The following is a 27613-nucleotide window of genomic DNA, read 5'->3' as shown; positions in this document are numbered from 1 at the left end:
TTACAAATTTTAACTCACTTTGTTGTTTTATGTAAATGAGTGGCCAGAGTGATTTTTAAACTACACACTTCTACATACATGCTGCTCACATATTATTGTAGCAGAGTTTGTACTGAATACAGTGTAATCAAAATGTAGCCATGAAAATAGTACAAGTAACAGAAATAAGCACAAATGTCAGGGGATGTCAAAATACCCCCAGGGCCCAAATAACAGCTCAGGGCTCCGAGGGTTAAAGGGCGCGTTAGTAATATGTGCCCACAGGCAGGTGCACAATGTGCATACACTCTGCTTATTACACAAAGCAGCACATAAACATGCCAAATATTAAAAATGAAAGGATTCCTCTCTGAAGAAGCACTCCGTCTGTCTGCCTGCAAATCACGCCGTGTAAATAGCGAATATGCCGTGCTGTGAGCGCAACTGGCTTTTAAAGGGAATGGGAGATGAGACTCTGATTGATTTATTGCACGTTACGCCTAAAATACACCCATGACTCATTAAGAGACTAGGTACAACCGTATTGACCTTACGCCATGTGCGCGAACCGTTTTTGTTTCCATTGTTAAATTAGAAAAAGTGGATTCGGACATGCCCTAACTAAACGCATCTGCACCGTGAGCTTCAAACCATGAGCTCAGAATAGTCAAATAGGGCCATTTGAACAAAATAACAAAATCTTAAGACCAGGGGATTCATTGCAAGTTTTACACAATTCGCACTAGTGGATCATAACCGGGTTGTAAGTGCTGCTTCAAAATGCCAAAAGAAGAAACAGGAGCAAGAGACAAAAAATAGAGAGTAGGCAATTCATTGAAAACTGCATTTAAACTCAAACAGGCCGTTCATCAGCTGATCAAATGTTTAAGACCATAGCCATAAAAAGGTTAAATCTGCACAAAAATATGGCTTTCATGTCATTGTCCTTCAAGCAGTCATACTGTCAAGATCTCCTGATGGCAAAGCCAAAAAGGCTTTCTCTTTTTGAACGTGGCAGGATTGTTGAGCTGCACAAGCAAGGCCTTTCACAACATGCCATCGTTGCTGAGGTTGGACGCAGTAAGACAGTCATTTTACATTTCTTAAAAAATCCTGAGAGTTATGGGACAAAAAAGTCAAGTGGTAGACCCAAAAAGATTTCACCTGCATTGAGCCACAGGATCCGACGGGTTGTCAGTGAAGACACAGGTCGATCCTCAAACCAAATTAAGGCCCTTACTGATGCTGACTGCAGCCCAATAACCATAAGACGTCATCTGATAGAGAAGGGCTTCAAGAACAAAAAAAGTCTTCAAAGGCCACGTCTCCTCCCACGACACAAACTTGCCCGTTTAGAATTTGCAAGGGAGCACAAAACATGGGACATTGAAAAGTGGAAGAAAGTTTTATTTTTAAAAATAAAAATAAAATTTTTAACCTGGACGGTCCTGATGGCTTCCAACGTTACTGGTATGACAAGGAGATCCCACCTGAGATGTTTTCTACGCGGCACAGTGGAGGAGGCTCCATCATGATCTGGGGTGCTTTTTCCTTCAATGGGAAAATGGAGCTTCAGGTTGTGCAGGGGCATCAAACGGCGACTGGCTATGTGGATCTGTTGCAGTGGGCATCCCTCTTGACCGAGGGTCCCCGTCTGTGCGGTAATGACTGGGTCTTTCAACAGGACAACGCTGCAATTCACAAAGCCCGCCTGATGAAGGACTTCTTCCAGGAGAATACCATTGCTCTTTTGGACCATCCTGCATGCTCCCCTGATCTAAACCCCATTGAGAACATTTGGGGATGGATGGCAAGGGAAGTTTACAAAAATGGACGTCAATTCCAGACTGTGGATGCCCTTCGTGAAGCCATCTTCACCACATGGAGCAACGTTCCCACCAGCCTCCTGGAAACAGTCGCATCAAGCATGCCAAAACAAGTGTTTGAAGTGATCAACAAGAACGGTGGGGCTACTCACTACTGAGTCCTTTTTTGACACTTTTAGTACTGTTGTGCGTTTATTTTTGGGCTATGGTCTTAAACTTATGATCAGATGATGTTTGAGTTTAAATACAGTTTTCAATAAATTGCCTCTATTTAAATAATAATAAATAAATAATCTCTATTTTTTGTCTCTTGCTCCTGTTTCTTCTTTTGGCATTTTGAAGCAGCACTTACAACCCGGTTATGATCCACAAGTTCGGAATGTGTAAAACTTGCAATGAATCCCCTGGTCTTAAGATTTTGTTCAGGTGTGTGTATATATATATATATATATATATATATATATATATATATATATATATATATATATATATATATATATATATATATATATATATATTAGGGGTGTAACGATACGCGTATTCGTATTGAACCGTTCGGTACGAGGCTTTCGGTTCGGTACGCATTATGTACTTGGACTAATTAATTAGATTTGGAAAATAAAAAAAGTGTGTGAAATATAATAATATGCGTTCAACAAGGAAGCCCAATAACAAAAACGACATTACAGGCAATGCCCCTGACACCGCCGAAGCTTGTGAAAAAAAAAAAAAAAAAAACACCAAATATGTTTTAGGCTGCTCAGTCAGGTGCTCGCTTACTCAGTAGGCTACGCGCTGAATGCTCGTGGCAAAATGGCTATTGCGTTTAACAAACCAGAAATAGAAGATCCTCCAATAACCAACAGGTCTGGTGTTTGGGTGAACTTTGGATTCTTTGTAAGCTATGATGGTGTTGGCAAGAGTGATGGACTAAAAAAACAACGGTATGTCGCATTTGCTGATGGTAGCTACAGCTGCGGGAATAATTCATGTCATGTCAAACAACTCATTTACGCCGACAACAAGACGATAAAGAGGAGAAACAGCCACAAACTATCCCCGCAGCATTTAGACAGACATTACCAACTTATTCAAATGGCAAAAGACATCACCGCGGCGAGTGGTCCATTTATAGCCGCAGATATGAGACCTAACACCCGTTTCACACATACTCCGTCTGCAGTGCGTGTGCGGTGTGTATTTTTTCCCGTACCCATGTTAACAGATGACAGCTTTCACACTGCACGCGGATGCGGTCCGTCAGTCCGTTCCAGGAGCGTTGCGTCTGCAGCAGTGCACGGATCGTTTTCGTACCGAGTCTATTCTTTGCTGCGCTGCGTTGCTGCATTAAAGTGGTAGAACATTGTTCGCATTAAAATAAACATGTTCTGACGCGAAAATCTAGTAATTTCACCACAGATGCATCTCATTTAAAATATACTCTTGTTTCAAAGTCAACACATGGCTTTTTTTTTCTCAAGTAAAGCAACAAAACGACACCTTACCTGGCATTTAGGTAAAAAAAAAAGTGCCATAATGGATAGCACTCGTACTTTCTTGGAGGTGAAAAGCAAAGTTATTTTTGACCTGCAGGATTTCTTTTAAAAGGGAAACGAAAGAAAAGACGAGAGTCGGCTGATTTTGAATAGGCTATTGTAAGTTTCTAATTTAAAATGTTTGTGATTTAAGGCTATAACCTATGTTTAAATGTTTTGCCTCTTGTGTAAGCTAAATCTAAAGTATATAAATATGAATAAATGAATTTAATAAAATGTTGTTTAAATGTAATAGGCTACGTAACCTGACTTCTATTAAAGAGTAAACAAAGACAATTGGAATTCTGACGAGGCATGTTCAGTAAAAACTTTTGGATTTTAAATAAAAAATAATGAATAAATGCTGTGTTTGTGGTATGCAACAGAGGATCAGTTTTATTAGTTTTAATAAAAAAATAGTAAAAAAAGGTAATTTATCTGCCAATTTTTTCTTTTTGCTGTATCTAAAACATACCGAACCGTACCGAACCGAACCGTGACACCAGTGTATCGTATCGAACCGAACCATGAACACCCCTAATATATATATATATATATATATATATATATATATATATATATATATATATATATATATATATATATATATATATATATATATATATATATATATATATATATATATATATATGCTAAAGTGCTCATTATTAAAAGACACTGAAAAATATACCTGTGGAACATGGTGTTAAATGCCAGTCCAGTGTACGTCTGAGGTGATGATGAAATTTTTCTGTTTACACACCGATATACCCAATCTCAGTTTTCCTCTCTTGCTGTAAAGGTTATTATGAAATACCATGCAACACCCGACAGGCTTCCATGCTTTTCTCTTACCATTCTTAAAAGGAGTTCTGGAAAGCTTTAAAAGATACAGAGTCTCTGAGACTTAGAGAGTATGTTTTCTATGATCAGCAGGACTTCTTAAAGTTCTAGGCTTCTCCTCATAGCTCTTTTCTCATACTTGAAGGAGTAATCCATTTGTAATCCAGCTGCAATCCATTTACTCTAGCTAGAAGTTTGAGTGTCGCTAATAGCCTGGGATAACTATATACATCGTGTGTGCCATCAGAAACACTACAGTGAGGCAGCAAACAACATAAAAATAGCCGTCGCCATTGCTATCCTACATTATTTCAGTGGAGGTGGCTGTCAAATGCTTGGTGCTAATGAGCATCATGGTGTACAGTAAGCTAGTGTGGGTGGGGATGGATAATGTTGCTGTTGTGCTTCTGACTGAAAGAAAGCTTCCAAGTGTACATACCAAAATGTAATTGTATGCTAACATTTAAAAAAAAAAATGTTAATAATAATGAATGTGCCCATATCTGTCAAGACCAAAAAAAGGACAAAAAACACCACACTAAATATCATTAGAATCAAATAAATCAAGTCAAACGATAGCTTTTTTGAGGAATAGACTAAAATATGCTGTTATTCACAAATTCCCTCTGGCGAAGCTCTGAAATCTCATTTGTGTTGACATTTAGATTTAAAAATGGCACACAAACACAATCCTTATTTCTTGTGCGTTTCATAACTCAATGCAGTGTGCCAGTTTAAATATGCAGAGTGGAACAATATTTACTAGGTAAATGTTGGTCTGTTCCTCCAACAAAGCTGTCGTATGGCTTCAGAAGACTTGGAACTACAGAAAGGTGTATAGAGTACTTTTATCACACAGTTTTTGTTTTCTTTCTTTTTTTGGAACTTGACAGACATGGGCTCTATGAACTGCCATTTTATGTAAAATAGCAGTGTATTTAAAAATCGAATTGTGTGTTTTTATTGGAAGAAATTCTCATTAGCTTTTATTCCACAGTCGGGCCAGTGCAAAACACGCCTCATGAACAAACGTCACACAAACCCAAGATTTCCCCAAAAATTTATGTTTTATCAAAACGAATGAGAAAGAAATCACTGGAAACTAGCGAGATCACAAAACGAGAATGATAAAGCGGCCGTTTGTTGGCATTTACTTAAACATTTAAAACCCAAGAACCAAAGTTATACCACAGTTTTCCAATAAAGTCCCACAAAAATAAAATGGTATTCGCTGTTATTTCACAAAAGAAAGAGGTCATGTGTGTTTCTGTTTATTTGAAGTCACAGGACAGTGTTTACGCCACAACGACTGATTATTTCTAAAAATATTCCACCAAAAATACGACCTGAGGAGTTTTAGCTCTCTCTCCAGTGACAGTCCCAATACAGTTATATTTGCATTCGGAGAAACAGAGGAAGCTCCCAAAAAAACGGGGTTGCTTTATTTTATGACATGCCGAGGTAAATATGGATATCAGATTGTTCGGTAAAAAAAAGACACCTACTGACAAATAAAATAAATACATGATAACCTACACTCTAAAAAATGCTGGGTTAAAAACAACCCAAGTTGGGTTGGAAATGGACAAACCCAAAAATTGGGTTGTTTGAATGGGTCCATTTATAAGGGTTCAAACAACCCAATTTCTGGGTTTGTCCATTTCCAACCCAACTTGGGTTGTTTTTAACCCAGCATTTTTTAGAGTGTATATGATTTGTCTGGGGGTTTTATTTCCAAGCGGCCCTGGCACGCACTAACACACTTGCCATACTTTGGCCCGACAGTTGAAATACGGCTATCGTGTACTTGTATGTTCTGTATGTTCTGTAAACCTTTTTTAGTTTTTTTTTTTTTTGCATTTTCTGTTTAGTTATGTAGGGTTAGGGTCAAAAGTGTAACTACTCATGCAATTTAAAAGTAATTACAATATAACAACATATGTACACAATAAGTACATTGTATAACATATTATATAAAGTGGGTCTGCATTTTATTTTATTGGTATACTTTTAACTTAATAGATACACTATAAAGCCAAAAGTATCGGGAAACCCCTCCAAATCATTGAATTCAGGTGTTCCAATTACCTCTATTGCCACACTTGTATAGACACATCAACAGTCCAATGCAAAGCGTGGGATGCAGTAGAGTAAAGCAGCTGCCACTTGACTCTAAGGCAGTGGAGATGTGTTCTCTGGAGTGACCAATCACATTTCTCTGTCTGACAATCCCATAGACGAGTCTGGGTTTGGTGGTTGCCATGAGAATGGTACTTGCCTGACTGCATTGTACCACGTGTAAATTTTGGTGGGGTGGGAGAGGGGATATGGAGTAGTGTTGTTTTTCAGGGGTTAGGCTTTGGCCCCTTTATTCCACTGAAATGAACTCTTAATGCAGAACCATACCAAGACATTTTAGACAATGTCATGCTCCCAAATTTGCAGGAACAGTTCCAACATGACTGTGAAACAGTGCACAAAGCATCTGTCCATAAAGACATGGATGAGTGAGTTTGGTGTGGAGGAACTTGACTGGCCTGCACAGAGTCCTGAACTCAACCCGACAGAACAGCTTTGGGATGAATTAGAGCGGAGACTGAGCCAGAGCTTCTCGTCCAACATCAGCGCCTGACCTCACAAATGAGCTTCTAGAAGAATGGTCAGAGATTCCCATAAGCGCACTCATAAACCTTCAGCAAAGCCTTCCTTGAACCTGTTATAGCTGCAAAGGGTGTGCAAACTCCATATTAAACAACCCTCTATGCACTCATTGGTAATCGAATCGCCGCTGGCTACTACATCTTTTGTTTATCTGTTTACCTGCCAGACTGATATACTATTCTATTTATAGTAGTGCTGTTGAATCGATTAATCATGATTAACTGCATGCAAAACAATATATATATATATATATATACCGATCTAGCATAACATTATGACAGGTGACGTGAATAACACTGATTATCTCTTCATCGTGGCTCCTGTAAGTGGGTGGGATATATTTGGCAGCAAGTGAACATTTTGTCCTCAAAGTTGATGTTTTAGAAGCAGGAAAAATGGGCAAGTGTACGGATTTGAGTGAGTTTGACAAGAGCCAAATTGTGATGGCTAGACGACTGGGTCAGAGCATCTCCAAAACTGCAGCTCTTGTGGGCTGTTCCCGGTCTGCAGTGGTCAGGATCTATCAAAAATGCTCCAAGGAAGGAAAAGTCAGTGTTGCCAACTTAGTGACTTTGTCGCTATATTTTTCAGACCCCTTTAGCGACTTATTTTCAAAAAAGCGACTAGCGACAAATCTAGCGACTTTTTGGACAAACTTCAGCTACTTTAGTTCAAAAATGTCGCCAGTATTGTCCTGCGAGCGCGAGGTCTTTTTTCCCCTCTGCCGTCACACACACCTCTCTCTGCATCTGCCCTGTTCAGTGAATGGCTGAGGGGAGCTGCACGCGCACACAGACAGCAGCTGACAGACGTGAATGAGCGAGCTACACATGACCACACAAGGTTGCCACGGATTTCTCACTTAATGTTATCTGCTTCTTTTGTTTTATATTTAAATAAATTAGTTATGATGAGTTCCATCTCTTGTGCTTATCACTTATATTACTCACTATTACAGAGCTTTAGTTAATCCAGTTTCTCAATTCAGATTTTACACATATCTAATTTTTTTGTAATTCACTATATCATATATTGTATGACAAAAAGGTATATGAAATGAAAACATTAATTGGACCGTCGGCTGTATTATATTATTGTAAAATACAGTAAATGAGCACAGATTAGGAGAGATAAAACGTTAGGCAGACTGAACGCAAGGACGGCGTGATGACGTCACTGATATGCTAATTAACGCATGGCGTCATCTAGCAACATTTAGCGATTTTTGGGGCAGGCTTTAGCTACTTTCTTTGGAAAAAAGTTGGCAACACTGGGAACAGTGATGCGCCACGGACAGTGGAGAACCGGCCACAGGGTTATAGGCAGTCAAGGCTCATTGATGCACGTGGGGAGCGAAGGCTGGCCTGTGTGGTCTGATCAAATAGACGAGCTACTGGAGCTCAGATTTCTCAAGAAGTTAAAGCTGGTTCTGATAGAAAGGTGTCAGAATACACAGTGCATCACAGTTTATTGCGTATGGGGCGGCATAGCCACAGACCAGTCAGGGTGGCCATGCTGACCCCTGACCCCCTGGGGCAAGCCGGCAGAGGTGCTGCTTTGGGCAATGTTCTGCTGCGACCTGCCATCCATGTGGATGTTACTTTGACACGTACCTCCTACCTAAGCATTGTTGCCGACCATGTACACTCTTTAATGGAAACTCAGTGTTGTTAAAGTTTTTATATTGTGGCTTTATTCATGGTCAGACACTTGCATGTGTCATCATGATCTTTTATTTTTAACCAGAGAATTTCAGAAATGCGTTTTTTGTCCATCATTAGAACTGCTGCATCTGATTCCATTTTCATCAAAGTATATATAATATATAAAGGATATAAAGTAAAGTAACTCTGTGGGCGCTCAGTTTGTTCTGTCATTTGGCCAAAATCTCATGTTATAAAAGATGAAGTGCTTCGCACAGGCTATTTTAGACAGTACCGGTCATGACTTGACGACAAATGCTACACTAAGACACTCTTCTCCGCTCCTCAAATACATAAAACATTAGCCTTTTATATATTTAGTGTTTCCTGAGTAAAGGCTGTACTTATTCAAAAGAACCAGAGTTCATTTTTCATACCTGGCTCAATACATTTGAGATGATATAACATGCCAGATCTTCCAATTTTGATAACTGATCTCTGGCTAATTTGTTTCTCCAAACTAATTTGCGGATTTGATTCAAATATCTAAGTTGTCTGAGATTACTGTGCTTTTTTGTTATCATTGGAAAGGGCAGATATATAGGCACTCAAAACCATGATCAGCAATGCAGAGATTGACTAGTGGCAAGACAGCAACATAATTACATCATATTAAAAAAAAAAAAAAAAAACATCACACACCTGACAAATAAACTGACACATTTCTGGAACTTTATTAGGAAACAGCCAAGTGACCAAAGTAACAAAAGTTATAGATAAATTAAATGTTTACTGTTTGTTACATGATTGACAAAATATAGAGATATACAAGGTTTCCGCCCAGCAATGATGCTAAGTGAATTTTTATATGATATATAATCAGTGCTCAAAGTTGCACTTCTCCATTTTAGTCTTAAGCGTACCTGCACATTTTCTTGCATACCGCTACTTCTCGCTTTTAAAACGGATACATTTTCTGCAATGTAATGTAATGTGTTTAAACAATTTCTGATTAAATTGAAAGTTTCTTAGAGAGACCACATTGTCTAGATAGTGCAAGATGCTAGTACAGTAACAACAGGAGACACCAAGTACCATACAAAACTAAATAGTGTGTCTAATGACAAAGGGTAATATTATGTTGTATTACAAAATACAACTGTAGATACGTTGCTAACAGATCATTCATTCGATCCTTCTAGTAAAAGTCACCTTTTCCACCATATAAGTTTAAGCTCCACTGTGTGATATTTTCCCCCATCTAGCGGTGTAAAGGTATATGACCATCCAGCGAATATTAGTTTCTGTTCCTCTCAATTCTGATTTTGTTTTAACTCCTACGGTGGCTGATTTAGTCCAAGATTAACATGGCAATCCCCCTTTTCACATTCGACACGGTACCATTGAGTGTTAAATGTATGGGTATGGATAAGCTTGAATTTACGGGTATGTCCCTCTTTGGCTAATGTACTTTCAAGATGGAGAGGCAACATGGCGACCGGCATTCGAACCCCTCACCCGTATGTATTTTCAATGGCATATTATAAACTTACGAGAATACTTTATTACTTGAAAGAAGTAAATATACATTAATGAGCACATATATTTTTGAAAGAACTAAGTGTTTTTAGCTAAGAATAAACTAAAAAAAGTTACACAGTGTAGCTTTAGAACGACTATTCATTTTGTAAAAATATGAGTTATGTATTTATATTTTTGCATGCTTGTATTAAAGGGGTACTTCAGCGCTGGAAAGATGAATTTGTATTCAAACTGGGTTATTAATGTAGTAGAAATGTGAAATTATTTTTGAATTTGGTGCTTTCTGGACTGAGAAAAATAGAAAATGTATTTTTGTCTCATGGGGATGAAAGAATACAATTCCCAGAATGCTTCGCTGCCCTGTGAGGCCATTCCATTGAAAAAAGTTCTTAGAAATGTACGGCATAACTGGAATGAGTAATATATCAAATAATAATTCTACTTATTATTTACATGCTTGTCTGTCTAAAGAAATTGGACTGGAATAGTTTTTGTTTATCATGTGTTATATATCTGTGAAGAAAGAAGATTTTTCACTTTGCACAGACTTAGTGAATAATAAGTCCCAGTCTTTAACTTAGCAAACTGATTCTGCTACTTCTGATGTTTAATTAATAGGAAGCCTTAAAAAAAACTTAGCAGAGAAGATTAGAGGCTTCACACTTTTCTCAGTAGTCATCAAGATGCTGTCATTTCTTCCCCTGGTCAATGCACACAAATAAAGAAAAAAACCTCCCTCCGAGAAAAGGCACAGTAAGATAGAAGCGTGAATAACAGTCATTTACATCTCAGTCGCTCTGAGCTTCCAGTGGCTTTCAAATTCTGGCCCCTCCAATTCACTGTGTGCTGCCATGAAATAGAGAAGCAACTTCAAATGTAGATGGGAGAAAAAGGATAAAATAGGCCTTTGCGGAGTTCAGCATGTTCTGCTTTCATTCTAAAAGTACAAAGCAAAACACACAATAATGCATGTAGGCCGCTTCCTATTGATTAATATGAGAAAAAGACCCGATTTAAAATCAAGTCCCACAGAATCGCTACATTTAAAGCATTATAAACACAAGAACTGAACCCAAAAAAGGCCACTCAGGTCAGCTGCTTCTGAGACTTACTAACACTGACCAGTCTCAGACCAGCACTGCTTCTCACCCAAACATTAAAATAAACCAAATGATCAAACATTCAGAAAAATACATATCTGGAATATTGGGATCAGGACAAACTAAAACACAAAGTAAAGGACAATTTTGTCAAACTCTAAAATCAAATTATTAATTGGAAAAATATCTCCAGAGTGTCAGACACAAAGTAGAGATGGATCTTGACTGTGTTAAGGGTCACTGAGCACAGAAAGAGCTGGTTATCCAGAGAGTAAAGGGTGTGTGTTCACTGTAGGACAGGAGAGATCGAGACAGAGATGCACTTCCTCCCTCACTGTCACATTCAAACTTCGTAATAAGCAAATTCATAAACTTAATTAAAAATAAAAACTTTACACCCATGACTGAAGTAGAACATTAAAAGAAAGTAAGATGAGAGGGACTGTGGGTATTGTGTCTGACCTGAGTGCTATCCTACTATCCACCACAGTGACCCTCAGTATGTGTTTTCACACAGACTGATATATTCCAAATGTTTTTCTTTTAATTGATTATAACTGACAACTAAGGAAAATCCCAAATTCAGTATCTCAGAAAATTAGAATATTGTGGAAAGGATCAATACTGAAGGCACCTGGTGCCACACTCTAATCAGCTAATGAACTCGAAACACTTGCAAAGGCCTAATTCTGTAGGCTACACATTCATGGGGAAGACTGCTGACTTGACAGTTGTCCAAAAGACAACCATTAACAACTTGCACAAGGAGGGCAAGACACAAAAGGTCACTGCAAAAGAGTCAGGCTGTTCACAGAGCTCTGTGTCCAAGCACATTAATAGAGAGGCGAAGGGAAGGAAAAGATGTGGTAGAAAAAAGTGTACAAGCAATAGGGATAACCGCACCCTGGAGAGGATTTACATTTTACATTTGGCAGACGCTTTTATCCAAAGCGACTTACATTGCATTCAAGCTACACATTTTTACATTATTGTCATTTCTTGCTTTCCCTGGGAATCAAACCCATGTTGCTAGCGTCATGCTCTACTAGTTGAGCTACAGGAAAGCCTGTATGTCTAAAGGATTGTGAAACAAAACCCATTCAAAAATGTGGGGGAGATTCACAAAGAGTGGACTACAGCTGGAGTCAGTGCTTAATAAACCACTGTGCACAGACGTACGTAAGACATCGGTTTCAGCTGTTGCATTCCTTGTGTGAAGCAACTCTTGAACAACAACTCGCCTGGTCTAAAGACAAAAAAGACTGCTGAGTGGTCCAAAGTTATGTTTTCTGATGAAAGTAAATGTTTTCTTTCCTTTGTAAATCAGGGTCCCAGAGTCTGGAGGAAGAGAGGAGAGGCACACAATCCACATTGCTTGAGGTCCAGTGTAAAGTTTCCACAGTCAGTGATGGTTTGGCATGCCATGTCATCTGCTGGTTTTGGTCCTTTGTGTTTTCTGAGGTCCAAGGTCAACGCAGCCATATACCAGGAAGTGTTAGAGCACTTCATGCTTCCTGCTGCTGATCAACTTTATGGAAATGTACATTTTATTTTTAAGGACCATGGTATCCCTGTTCTTAATTGGCCAGCAAACTTGCATGACCTTAACCCCATAGAAAATCTATGGGGTATTGTGAAGAGGAAGATGTGATATGCCGGACCTAACAATGCAGAAGAGCTGAAGGCCACTATCAGTGCAACCTGGGCTCTCATAACACCTGAGCCGAGCCACAGACTGATCGACTCCGTGCCACGCCGCATTGCCGCAGTAATTCAGGCAAAAGGAGCCCCAACTAAGTATTGAGTGCTATACATACTCATCCTTTTCATGTTCATACTTTTCAGTTGGCCAAGCTTTCTAAAAATCCTTTCTTTGTATTGATCTTAAGTAATATTTGGGAAAATTAAAAAAAAAAAATCACATTTGAAATATATCAGTCTGTATGAATATAATGTATAAAAGTTTTACTTTTTGAATGAAATTAGTGAAATAAATCAACTTTTTGTTGATTTTCTAATTATATGACCAGCACCTGTATGTTTATATATATATATAAACATGTGTTTTTGTCTGTTTTGATGTCCCGTAGACCTCTGCCTTTAGGCCACAGTACTTCAGATAATAAGAGGTTAGCATGGTTCAGTATCCACACACACAAGCATGTCTTTCTGGGGACTCTCTATAGAGGTAATGGTTTTTATACTTTACAAACCGTATTTTCTTTCCAATCACACTAACCCTATCCCTAAACCTACCCATCACAGAAAACGTTATGCTTTTTTACATTTTCAAAAGTCATTTTGTATGTGTCAGGGTTTGTTGAATGGGAAGGAGCAAAGACTCAATTGCAAGAGGAATTTTTTAAATTATTTAATAAAAAAATCAATAAACAAAGGCAAACAAAAACTACCCCAAGGGGGAAAACAAGACTTAATTTGACTTCAGTCGACGAGCGGGGAAACATGAGTTACATACGACGACAATCCAGCACAGGACTGCAAACACAAGGAGATTAAATGGGGAGCAAACAAACGAGGGTAACGAGAGAAGACAGGTTGGGCAAATGAACCAATAATCAGGAAACAAGGTGAGCAGGGTTAGACAATTGACATGAGCACATGGGACAAGGAAACACATGAACATGCAAACACACCAAACGTGACATGAACAACTAGACCGAAGTGCTGAGATCCGAACACCACGCCCCACACAGAAAACTTACAAGAACAGAAGAGCACGCAGCTCGAGCAGGCTCAAAGCTCCGCGCTCACACAAGACAAACAATACAGGAGTGTCAGGGTTCTGTCACAAAACCAAGAGAAAGCTAGACCGAAGTTACAGAACCCTGACAGTATGATTTATAAGCTTTTGTAACCATGGCCACCTCAAAGTCCCCATGAGTCTGTGTGCAATCAGGTTAATGCCCCAACCAGGATAGAAAAAATGTGTCCACACACACACACACACACACACACACACACACACACACACACACACACACACACACACACACACACACACACACACACACACACACACACTGTGAAAAACAGTTTCAGCCTGAAATTAACAAAACAATCTTGTTTATAGCCTACTTTTCCAATTTTTGACACCTCATTTAAAATCCTGAGTTAATTACACAGAAAGATGTTGTGTGTGAAATAATCCTGCTTCCCTTCTGAGAACACCAAATGAGACTATTGTGAACTTCCATGCTGGTCTATTGAACTTGGCATTGTTGGTATTTTCAGATAGATTGAAACTGTCCATGTATCAAAAAAGATCAAGATAATATTCTAAAAGGAGCTCTCCTATTTAATCCCACTTTTATTTATTGTATCTTGTTTAGAGCTTACATTTTGGGGTTCAATGTCCAGGACAAAAAAATACGAGAGATGTAAGAGCTACTAATTGAAATAGAATTTAAAGTTAACCTAATATAAATTCTGATACTCATAGTTTTCAGGAAATGATAGAGAGTGCTTACTGAAATAAAACCCTTGGTAATGCATTTGCTGCATCTCCTAAATTTTATGTCAACAACTTAATGACTGGACTTCAGGCAGCTCTGATTATGTCTAGAAATTGTTGCAATCACATGTTGACACTCTCTATTTAATTACGATGTATCTTAAGGGTGGTCACTCATTGCCGAAAACCCAGATGAACTCTGAAGACGATGTCAAAAATCAGATGAGGCTGAATAACAGGCGCTGTCCCATTAGTTGATTCTTAAGACACTTCCCAAAACATCTTTCCAAACCATGTTACCTACTGCTTAAACATACACTATATTAGCAAAAGTTTTGGGACGCCTGCCCTTTACATGCTATTTAATGGCATTCCATTCTTTATTAGCAGGGTTTAACAACCCTCTACAATACGAATAAATCACTCGCACATGCGAGTAAGCATTCACTCTGGGCAACTAAATAATATATATCATTAGCCATTGGCTAATAAATGCTTAGATTTTACTCGCCAGTGTGTGTATTAGAGGCTAATAATACGTTTAGCATAGATATATTTTCAATCGCTGAACACTGACTGAGCGCGTGTGATTTGCTCAGCTCATCTGATGACGTACCATGTTTATGGTACGTTGACAGGTGAGCTGAGAAACTCTCACGTAGATATTATAGTCTGAAGGCGCACATCTCGCCAATGCTTTGCAGAGAGTTCTGTTTCTCTCTCACACACGCAAAGAGAGAGTCTTAAATACAACAGAGCGTGTTACATGTAAACCATATTCTTTGTTGTATTTTCCTGTCAAAACAACGGAGCTCATTTGGAATTATCCAGCTTTAAAGAACAAGCAGAATATATGTGGTTTCTCTAGTAGTGGTTTGAACTAGAGTGCGGATCGGGCCGTATTTTTCTGTCCGAGCCCGGCCCGCGTCCGACAGAGCAGTAACCGAACCCGACCCGAGCCCGACAGGCATTAAAATATTTATGTCCGAGCCCGACCCGAGCCCGACAGTTAAAATCTTTTTTTTTTCTCATATACTAATGACGTGTACGTTTGTTTGTGTGGAAATCCCACTTTTATTAAGCAACTGTAGGAAGGCATTCTGAAATGTTTACAGACGAGCGCATCAGCACGCGCATGGGGCATCAAACGTTACACAGAGCCCAATCAAATAGCCAATTGAAATTAAATGAACAAAGGTCTGCTAAAAATGGCCCAAGCTAACAGAACAAAAAATTAACGTAACACAATTGAAATGCTTATTGGAATGAAAGTCATCTTACCAATTTTCTCAAACTGTATGGTTCCTAAACTGCAACATGGGATCTATTTACATAATCTATAAATCAGAGATTAGGCTTATCGAGGTTTTATGCAGAAAAAGGATTGCATCAACTGTGGATGACTTCAAGGCTGTCCTGCTGCCAGCAGCGCTGAAGTTGCGCTCACTGGAATGACAGGGACGCCACGGGCAATATGCACGCACGTGTTGCGCATTGTTGTCACGGCGACATAAACAAATTTTTGCATGCAGGAAGACGGATGTTAGGGTAATATTTTACATTTATTTTAATCACAAAAACAAACCATTGCATCTAGTTAAACAGGCCCATTGGCTACTTGCATAATAAGCAGTTTTAAATTTAAAAGGTTCAATGCCTTATCGCGCTGACGTGACCGAGCCCGACCCGAACCTGAACGTCATTTCTAAATATCTGTCCGAACCAAGCGGCAACCTCCCGCGATCTCTCTTGAAGCCAATACGGAAGTAATGTAAACTGCAATTCCTCAACTGGCCACTAGGGACAGGCTCCAGAAGGGAGCAGAATCTCATTGAGCCCCATGTTAAAATTCTCAACTTTAAAGCAGAAAAAAACATGTTTACAGCCTGGTACAAATTGTGGTTTTGGCTTATAAGGCTAATTTTGATCTTCATGACAACTCTGAGGGGGGTGAATTTTTGTATAACTCATTCGTTTACGTTATATAAAGCCTTAAGGTTCTGCATAATTAAGGGCGTGGTTACAAGTGGATAGCCATTTATCTGCCGTCTATAGTTATTGCGTCACCTCCGCTCCGCGCACATCCCGCCTTTTTGCCCATTTTCTGTTATCCGGGAGTGACACGCGATGACTCGCTCACAAGATGGCAACGCCCAGCTCGGCCATACTTAAAGCTTCAGAACGGCTTATCGGAATCCTATGGGTGACGTCACGGACACTACGTCCATATTTTTTTACAGTCTATGGTCCGAACCCAGCCCGACCCGTCGGGCTCGGGTCGGGTATCCATCCTCTAGTCTGAACTAATAAGCAAACAGTAATCTCATTGGCTGGTGCTCATCTATTACCTTCACTGTTTTGATTTCAGCAAATCAGTTCGAGCGAATGGTGTCAACATCATTAATATTCATGAAACCATCGGCTCATCAATCCTTGTATATCCATGTATATCCTATACCAATCGTTGTACATTATTATTAATAGTGTAATTAGTAGTAGTAGTATTATCTTATTAATAATTATTATTATCTTTTACTATTACAATTTTTTTACAGAACCACTGAATTACCAACAATACCACCAGTTGTAAGTTACTAGGTAAAATATAAAATATAAAACATGTGTATTTATATACTAGAGCTTTCAAACGATTAAAGGGTTTGTTCACCCAAAAATGAAATTGATGTCATGAATGACTCACCCTAATGTCGTTCCACACCCGTGAGACCTCCGTTCATCTTCAGTACACAGTTTAAGATATTTTATATTTTAGTCCCATGAGCATAAGGCAGTCAATGCCCACTTCACTGTCCATGTCCAGAAAGGGAATAAAAACATCATCAAAGTAGTTCATATGTGACATCAGTTAGTTCATTAGAATCTCTTGAAGCATTGAAAATACATTTTGGTCCAAAAATATCAAAAACTATGAATTTATTCAGCATTGTCCTCTCTTCCTGTGTTTCTCCAAAAAGATTCAAACGGTTAATGAATCAGTGAATCGATCAATGCTTCGGGTTGCCAATGTTACGTGTTTCAGCAGTTTGGCGGTTTGACGCGATCTGAACTGCTGAAATCACGTGACATTGGCGACCCGAATCATTGATCGATTCACACCTTTTGAATCTTTTTGGAGGAACGCGGAAGAGAAGACAATGCTGAATATAATAATTGTTTTTGATATTTTTGGACCAAAATGTATTTTCGATGCTTCTAAGAGATTCTAATTAACCCGCTGATGTCACATATGGACTACTTTGATGATGTTTTTATTCCCTTTCTGGACATGAACAGTGAAGTGGGCATTGACTGCATTATGCTCTGGGACTAGAATATAAAATATCTTAAACTGTGTTCCAATGATGAACGGAGGTCTTACGGGTGAGGAACAACATTAGGGGGAGTCATTAATAATATCAATTTCATTTTTGGGTGAACTAACCCTTTAATCTTGATCTATAATATAGATGTATATCTCAGTATACTAGATGTTTATAAACATATATATATATATATATATATATATATATATATATATATATATATATATATATATATATATATATATATATATATATATATATATATATATAAATCTTAAATACTGTATATAAATGCATGTGGGAATATATATATATATATATAAAACTCATTTTTTGCATGCTGTGAGACGTTTGCATGCTTTAGGACGAGTGCACAGAGACCGCTGCGTACAGCGAATGCGATTTCTCATTTGCGTCTTCTGGCTCTACACCCGGTGATGACAGTGAAAATGACGGCAGCACTCGCATACATTTAACAGTTTACAAAGAGAGGCCGTTTTGCCCACGTTTTGCTTTTATTATCGTTGTTGTAATATATCACTGAGAAGCCAGCACATGTATCCATCAACAGAAACATACATAAAGCATTATTTTCAAGTTACAACCTTTATTAAATATGCGTCATCAGATGTGAGATGAACCGTGGTGCAATTGCACCTTTTGCACGGCCCCCCTGCTTTTGTCAGACAGCACCCCAGTTGGGAAACGCTAGACCCAGCTCCCAACCTAACTTTGAGAATAGATTAACGGCGTTATTTTTTTAGCGCCTGATAAGAGCCTCGCGTTAACGCCGATAACAACCCACCAATAATATATGCTCAAAAAAATAAAGGATTTTTTTATTTATTTTTTTATCAGAGAATGGCATCAAGTTAAACCCCTTGGATATTTTATCTGGTCAGTTAAGTAGCAGAGGGGGTTGTTAATCAGTTTCAGTTGCTTTGGTGTTAATGAAACTAACAACAGGTTCCCTAGAGGCAACAATGAGAAAACCCTCAAAACATGAATGGTTTTACAGGTGGAGGCCACTGACATTGTTTTCCCAATTAATTTGTATGACTGTTTTTCACCAGTTTTGCATTTAGCTATAGGGTCAGTGTCACTACTGGTAGCATGAAACTTTACCTGGACTCTACAGAGGTTGTACAGGCAGTCCAACTCCTCCAGAATGGCACATCAATATGTGCCATTGTTAGAAGGTTTGGTGTGTCTCCCAGCACAGTCTCAAGAGCATGGAGGAGATTCCAGAAGACAGACAATTACTCTAGAATAGCTGGACAGGGTCGTAGAAGGTCCTTAGCCCATCAGCAGGACCAGTATCTGCTCTGTTGTGCAAGGAGGAACAGGATGAGCACTGCCAGAGCTCTACAAAATGACCTCCAGCAGGCCACTGGTGTTAAAGTCTCTGACCAAACAATCAGAAACAGACTTCATAAGGGTAGCCTGAGGGCCTGACGTCCTCTAGCGGGCCCTGTGATCACTGCCCGGCACCGTGGAGCTTGATTGGCATTTGCACACCAGAATTGGCAGGTTCGCCACTGGCGGCCTGTGCTTTTCACAGATGAGAGCAGGTTCACCCTGAGCACACGTAGCAGTCAAGAAAGGGTCTCAAGAAGCCGTGGAGTTATGCTGCCTGTAACATTGTTCAGGATGACTGGTTTGGCGGTGTCACGTGACCTGTGAGCATGATGGCAGCTTAGCGTTGTGACTCCGCTAACCCTACACATTTTCATTTATATTTCCAAGTCATTCAGTGAATCAATTGACACTTTCTGTTACGTTTTGACATTGTGCATCGAAAGGATGACTTCTCGTCAAGGAAAATCGACTGGGAAACAAACGCAGCGCGAACAAACACACGACGCCGATAAGATGAAGGAGTCACTCGCCGCTATGATCGCTTCTGCTATGGAAAAACAGCAGCAGTTTATTGAAGCGCAGTTTAAAACCTTACAAGACAGACTGGATAATATCCAGTCTGAGCTCTCCAGCTGTTCTAATGGTGTGAGAGAACTGCGTGATAGATACTCCAGTCTGAGCAGCCGAGTCGGCAAAGTGGAGAAAAGTCAAGACAAGTGTGCCGCCAGATTGACGGCATTTGAGGAAAAGATGGCTGATTTGGAAGACCGGAGCCGCAGGGACAACGTGCGTATTTTGAATCTCCCGGAAGGAGTGGAGGCCACGAATCTCACGGCATACATTTCGGCATCCATTCCAGTATGGTTCCCTTCGCTGGCCGATACTAAACCTGAGATCATGAGAGCTCATCGCATTGGTCCTCCCAACAAATCTGCCAGGCCGCGCACGGTCATTATGAAGATGCTACGTTACACGGATCGGGATTCGATTCTCCGTGCATCCAGAAAATCCCCAGTCAAGGTGGATGGAAGAGACATCAGATTTGCCGCGGACTACAGTGCTTTCACTATAAGCCGACGTCGTTCCTTCATGGATGCAACTAACAAATCGCAGAAAATGGGCTTTCAGACCTTTTTGATGTACCCCGCACAGCTGAAGTTAACGCGAGGTTCGGCTCAGCACATTTTCAAGTCCCCTTTGGAGGTCGACGACTTTCTGAGTGGATTGGCCACACACGAGAGCGAGGAAGGATAACGTGTCGACTATTTACAATGCTGCCCTAGAGGTTTTCCTTTCTCTCTTTGTCCCTTCTTCGAGATTATTTGTCTAGCGTAGACAAAGATGTCATGATTTAGATTTGTGTTATATGGTTTTCTTCTAATTTTGTTCATTGCCAACTTTGGGTGTTAATAGGTTAATAATGTGTGGGGAGCGGTAACATGGTGTCTGCCGCCCTTCTCGGGGTCACGTTGTCCATAAGGTGGTTATTTCACCTGTCTTTTTTTCTTTTGTTATGTTTTAGTTTTTTGTTTCTGTTGTACTTTAAGTGTTCTTGGGGGTTGTGGCGACCAGGGTGGGTGGATATTTCTCCCTTTGTAAAGTGCATATGCATGTGGTGCATTCTGTTTAGGCTCTCATCGAATACACATATTTTCTCTTCTTCTTTTTTTTCTTGGTATCTTTGCTATTCTATAGATAATTTATGGCTACAGAAACGCTACACATAGTGACCTGGAACGTTAATGGGCTGAATGGTCCCATTAAACGTACTGCCTGCCTGGATTACTTGCATAGGCAACAGGTTGATTTGGCATTTATCCAAGAATCACATTTGAGTAAGTCAGATATTCAAAGATTTTCAAACAAGTTTTATTTTGTAGCCGCTTCATCTTCATTGGACAGTAAATCAAGAGGTACCATGGTTGTGTTAAAACGGAAGCTTTCATTTAACATTCTAGAAAGATATAGCTGTGAGGAAGGTAGAGTATCATATATTAAAACCGTTATTGCAGGTAAAAACTTTGCATTTATTTCAATTTACGCCCCATCTCATTTTGATCCCAATTTTTTTTCCGCTCTTACTACAACCTTACTGCGTATTCAAGATTGTTTTCTTGTCATCGGTGCAGATATGAATGCAGTAGTTGATGTTTCCCTTGACCGTTCCTGTGTGCTGAAGTATCCAGCACAATCTTTATTATCTGCTGGATTATGTAAATTTATATCTGATCTTAGTCTAATTGATGTATATCGTATTTTTTTCCCTACAAAGAGACAGTATACTTTCTACTCTGCTAGACATAAAAGTTATTCCAGACTAGATTATATTCTTGTTTCTAATGCTTCGTATTCAGAAATACACAATGTCGATATAAAGGCATGCCCTTTATCTGATCATAGCGTGGTCTCAGCCAAAATTTCTTTTGTGTCTGCACCTATTAGAGCGTCACGTTGGCGTTTTAATACTACATTGTTACAAAATAAAGATTTCTGTGCAATGCTCAAAAAAGAGTTGCGTTGCTTTATAGAAATAAATGCTGGTTCAGTAGACGATCCACGCTTTCTTTGGGATGCTATTAAGGGTTGCATACGGTCTGCTTCTATTTCTTTTGCATCACATTTAAACAAGTCTAGATTGAAGGTAATAGGCACTCTTGAGGCAAAATTAAATAGGCTGGAGAATTGTCAGCAAATTTGTCACTCCGAAAATGTTCAGAAAGAAATAAATTTGATACGTTCAGAACTAAACTCACTGTTACGGCATAGAGCTGAGTTTTTAATGCACAAAGTCAGAAGAACTTATTACTTTAATGGTGCTAAGCCAAGTCATCTTTTAGCCCTTAGATTAAAGAATGGTGAAAAATATTCAAATATTATGGCAATTCAATCGCCTAATGGCTTGATAAGTGATCCTAAAGGTATAAATAGAGAATTCAAAGATTTTTATCAGCACTTATATAGGTCTGATATGGTCTTCAGTAAAACACTATGTGATAACTTTTTTCAAGATTTAACTCTCACTTGTCTCTCTGAAGTAGAGGCTACATCTTTAAATGCTCCTATTTCATTAGATGAGTTAAAAGACGCTCTTGTATGTATGAAAAGGGGAAAATCTCCGGGTTGGGATGGGATCCCCCCCGAACTATATCTTTATTTCTGGGAGGAGCTGGGACAGCCTCTGTTGAATATGATTCAATATTCAATTCAGGTGGGTTCTTTTAATAATAGTGCTAATATGGCCATTATTACTCTGTTACCTAAGCCTAATAAGGACTTAACTCAGTGTGGGAATTACAGACCACTATCTCTTTTAAACAGTGATGTGAAATTGTTCGCTAAAGTTTTGGCATCCCGTCTAGATACATTTATGACTAAATTAGTGCATAATGATCAGACCGGTTTCATTAAATCTCGTCTTGCGGCTGATAACGTTCGCCGGTTGCTGCATATTATACATATGGCTAGTGGAATGGACAGTTCGTGTGCAGCTTTGTCTTTAGATGCAGAGAAAGCCTTCGACCGGCTTGAATGGCATTACTTGTGGTCAGTATTGGAGCACCTTGGTTTAGGAACACATTATATTAATATGGTTAAAGTATTATATGCCAATCCTTCCGCTGTGGTCATGACAGGGGGCACCACCTCTCAGAAGTTTTCTATACTACGTGGAACTCGTCAGGGATGCCCTCTCTCTCCACTCTTATTTGCACTCTCTCTTGAGCCTCTTGCACAGAAAATTCGTCAACACCCCTTGGTTAACCCAATTACTTTTAGCAACACTTCCCATATAATTTCGTTATATGCAGATGACATTCTTTTATATGTTAGTGATACATCTACGTCTATTCATCACATCTTGTCAGTGTTTAATTATTTTAGCCAATTCTCTGGGTATAAGATTAATTGGAACAAATCTTCATTGATGCACTTAAATAATTTGTCATCTAATTCGGTTTTACCATCTTTTATACCGATAGTAACCAGTTTTAGATATTTGGGTATTGACATATTTCCATCTCTGCACACAACAGCTCTGAAAAATTTCCAGGGTATATATAATCGGGTTGAGATGGACATGACTCGCTGGTCAACACTCCCTTTATCTTTGCAAGCTCGGATTTCTGTGGTTAAAATGGATATTCTACCTCGAATAAATTTTTTTTCGGCTATGGTACCTCTGTCGCCACCTTCAGATTACTGGTCTAAATTGCAAAGATTAATTTCTAAATTCATTTGGAATGGCAAGTCCCCCCGCATTAAGTACTCAACACTACAGCGTTGCAAAGATGCCGGCGGTCTTGCACTACCTGACTTTAAGCTTTACCACTGGGCTTTCATCTTAAGACCTCTTACAGTGTGGTTGAATTCTGGCTCTGCTGTATCTTGGCATCCGATTGAGCATATTAAGGATCGATTGTAAGGTCTCTATGTATGTATAGCCTAATTCTGTTTTGCACTATTGTCAAGCAACTCTATTTATGTGTTTAGTGCACTTTTGGGAGACGGGGTGTTTTTTTTTTTTTTTTTTTTTTTTTGGTCGCCAGGGGGATTGGGGGGGGGGGGGGGTGTTAGTCGCCTTGGGATTATGGGAGGGTAATGGAAAAAAAGTGTTCAGAATTGGATTTATTTTTACTTTCTATTTTTGTACATTTATATTCTGTAACTAAATAAAAATTTGATCACAAAAAAAAAAAAGGATGACTGGTTTGGTTTTGGGTCAGTGATGGTCTGGTAGGCATATTCACTCACAGACCTCTACAGGCTAGACAATGGCACCCTTAAAGCCATTGGGTATCGAGATGAAATCCTGGGAGCCACTGTCAGACCCTATGCTGGTGCAGTGGGTCCCGGGTTGCTCCTGGCTCACAACAATGCCAGGAGGATTCCTGTAGGATGACTATTCCCCCATTCCTGGAGGATGAATGAATTGATAACATTGAATGTAATTTCTAGACATGACTATTGCAATGCGCTTCTGGCGGGACTTCCATCTTGTGCAATCAAACCGCTGCAAATGATCCAGAACGCTGCGGCACGTCTTGTCTTCAATGAGCCCAAAATGGCTCATGTCACACCTCTATTCATCTCTCTGCATTGGCTACCTTTCGCTGCCCGGATCAAATTCAGAGCTCTGGCTCTTGCTTTTGGATCTTCCATAAGCTCTGCACCTGCATACTTCGACTCACACCTACTAGTCTACACCCCCACCAGAAGCCTTCGCTCAGCTAACGAACGGAGACTTGTGGTACCATCACAGAGAGGCATGAAATCTCTCTCCAGAACTTTTTCATCCATTGTTCCTGGTTGGTGGAAAGATCTTCCGTCCCCCATACGAACAAATCACTCGCTTCATTCAAAAGACAGGTAAAAACTCATCTCCTCCATGAACACTTAATCTTATCATAAAAACAAACAAACAAAAAATTCTGAACTCTTCCTCCGCTACTCTTTCTATTTTCCCTCCCTTTTCTGGTTTTTGCAACTCTGAGTAGTATACAAATATTTGTATTTAGGGCACGTTTTGCGTTTCTTTGCCTCTTCATGACAGATCGCTTCCAGTACTCCTTAGTTGTAAATTGCTTTGGATAAAAGCGTCTGCCAAATGCATAAATGTAAATGTAAATGAATGGCCCCCATGCTCACCTGATCTAAATCCAAAAGAACACCTCTGGGACATTGCGTTCCTGTCCATCTGAGGGCGCTAGCTGATGCCCTGGTCCAGATCTGGGAGGAAATACCCCAGGACACCACACTCAAAAAAAAAAAAAAAAAAAAAATGCTGGGTTAAAAACAATCCAAGTTGGGTTGAAAATGGACAAACCCAGAAATTGGGTTGTTTGAATGGGTCCATTCACTAGGTTCAAACAACCCAATTTCTGGGTTTGTCTATTTTTAACCCAACTTGGATTGTTTTTAACCCAGAATTCTTTTAAATTAAAGTCTGTAAATAAAAACATCCATTGTCTCATTAAGAGCATGCCCCAACACATGATCCTAATGTGGGGAGCATGTGAGCATGTGGGGGCCATACAAACTACTGAGTACCATTTTGATTTGCTGCAATAAAATTTCAGCAAAATGGACTAGCCTGCTGCATTTTTCAGTTTGTTCTTCAAGGTGTCATTAAATTTAGTCCTCTGTTGGGTGATTATTTTCATTTCCATCAAACAATGTGCCATCCTTTCGTTCATAACACATTACCCAGTGCAAATTAGTATAAATATCAAGCATGATATTTTTCCCCATTTAGATCTGATGTGTTTTCAAAGTGTTCCTTTATTTATATATTAGTAAAAAAAAAATGCTTTAAATTTAACAAAATGTAATAAGCGTATCAATTAAGGTGTTTTCTCAGTATTCAAATATGAGATTAATTTTACTTCATCAGCATATCATGCAATAAATAATAATAATAATAATAATAATAATAATAATAATATGTTTGTTTGATTGATTGTCTTGATTTGATAGCATTCTGTCTCCTTAAATTCAACCAGATGTTCACACACCAGCTGAGATTTACCCTAGATATTTCTGAACTCACAGCAGCACAATCGACTGAAGCATCGCACTCAAAATTCATACAATCAGAGCTCTATCAGCACTAGAAGAGGGAAGGAATATAAACTAGATCTCTGTGCAGTTCTGAGGAGCCTGTCCCTGTAGATAAAGACGTAGCTGGCTGCCACATGATTTAGACACTCTTTGAGCAGACTGTACACCCTATGCCTTGGCTCTATAATGAAATGCCATATGTTTCCCCTGTGCATTTCACAAATGTTATGTCTCTGAAGTGAGAAAAAAGACACGCAAAGCCGTTGTAATGTGCAAGGCTACGATTTGACGCATGTTTCATGCAATTCAAATCTGAGTTTATCTATTGGATACGGAAAATGGAGGCTGGATTAATTCATCTCATTTTAGTTCAATTATTGACACATCTTATTTACTCTCTGTATTTTATTTAAATCATGGCATTTTCTAAATCAATGTGCCCTCAGTTTCATGAATCCATCCTCTTTTTTATGTATAGTACGTATAGTATTACGAGACATCTAAGATGTATGTTAGGTTGGCAATGAGTTACAGACATTCACAATGCTTTGGAGTGCATATGAACATTTTAAGAGAGAGGCATTTTTAATTGAATGTTGTGCATTTGTGCTTTACCAGTGGTGATATGGTTACTTGGGGGACAAGGATTTAGATCAAAAGAAGAAACTAATTACCATGTGCCATCCTGGTCTCAGTGTTAATATGTATGTATTAATATGCAACCTTTACAAGTAGAAAATGCAAATTTTTGTACATTTGGATAGATACTGCTACGTACAATAAAAACATGTTGACAGAATTTAAATGTTAACATTATGCATTATTTTACAGCTAAAGAAACAGTATTTACAAATCTTCTATCATATCATATCATATATCATATCATATCATATCATATCATATCATATCATATCATATCATATCATATCTATAACTGTCCTTTTAACATTTAAAAGATATGTTTTAGATCCCTGAACCCTACCCCCAAACCCAAACATGACCACATAATATAAACAAATGTAATGGACAGAAATGTGCAGTAAAACTCACACAGAACAGATCGAAATGCTATCATTTCAAATTGTGAAAACAATGAATTTGATGACAACAGAATGCAATAAAATCTAACTATTAAAGCTTTGGTTTTAATATTCATTAATAAGGATTCGTACTAGGGCTGCACGATTAATCAAAATTGAACCGCACTCGCGATTTGGCTTGTGTGCGATTATGAATGAGTAAAGGCTGTGATTTTAATTAAATAAACGTAAGCCTGGTGTGCTAATGAAGAGCTGCTCTGTGATCAGGAGCAAGTGCTGCTCCATCTGAAACACTGCGACTTTGAGTCACTATAACAAGCTTTTTAAAAAAAACAAAAAAAAAAGATATTTGATTACATGTTTAAACTCACTTCATCGTCAGTCGAGTGTTTGATATTTCCTTTGTGTGAGTTGATGTGGCTTCTTATCACAGAATGAGGCAGACAATGAATGATCTTCTTTTTATTCAGCTACACAGCGCCAGCTTCACATTAGGGATTTGAAAACGTCATTATTTTACTTCTCTGAGGCGTTTGTGGCATTTCTGCTCGAGGGCGCCCTCTGGCCTGCAGTATGAATGAAACATGAGTTTGTGTAGTGCCCAGCAGTGCTCACTCCATCCTATTCTGGGTTCCCCCCACAGTGGATGCATACGAGGCTCATAATTCATATTAAAGACTTGTTATTAATTTTGTATAGCTCCTGACAAAAATTAAGAAATTGATAATCACAGAT

General features: G+C 39.0%; 1 protein-coding gene across 1 annotated transcript in view; it reads right to left on the bottom strand.

Moving 5' to 3' along the window:
• Positions 1-27269, bottom strand: part of LOC137046909 (gamma-aminobutyric acid receptor subunit beta-2) — a 141036-nt gene extending 113767 nt beyond the window's left edge. The window contains exon 1 of the mRNA XM_067424371.1: positions 27250-27269. The gene's annotated coding sequence lies outside the window, so the exon portion shown is untranslated. The remainder of the gene's footprint in view (positions 1-27249) is intronic.
• Between the last annotated feature and the right edge of the window lie 344 nt (positions 27270-27613).

The sequence above is a fragment of the Pseudorasbora parva genome, chromosome 18, assembly GCF_024679245.1.
Source record: "Pseudorasbora parva isolate DD20220531a chromosome 18, ASM2467924v1, whole genome shotgun sequence".
NCBI lineage: Eukaryota > Metazoa > Chordata > Actinopteri > Cypriniformes > Gobionidae > Pseudorasbora > Pseudorasbora parva.
Note: the sequence above shows the minus strand (reverse complement) of the source record. Positions and strands in the feature narration are given on the sequence as shown.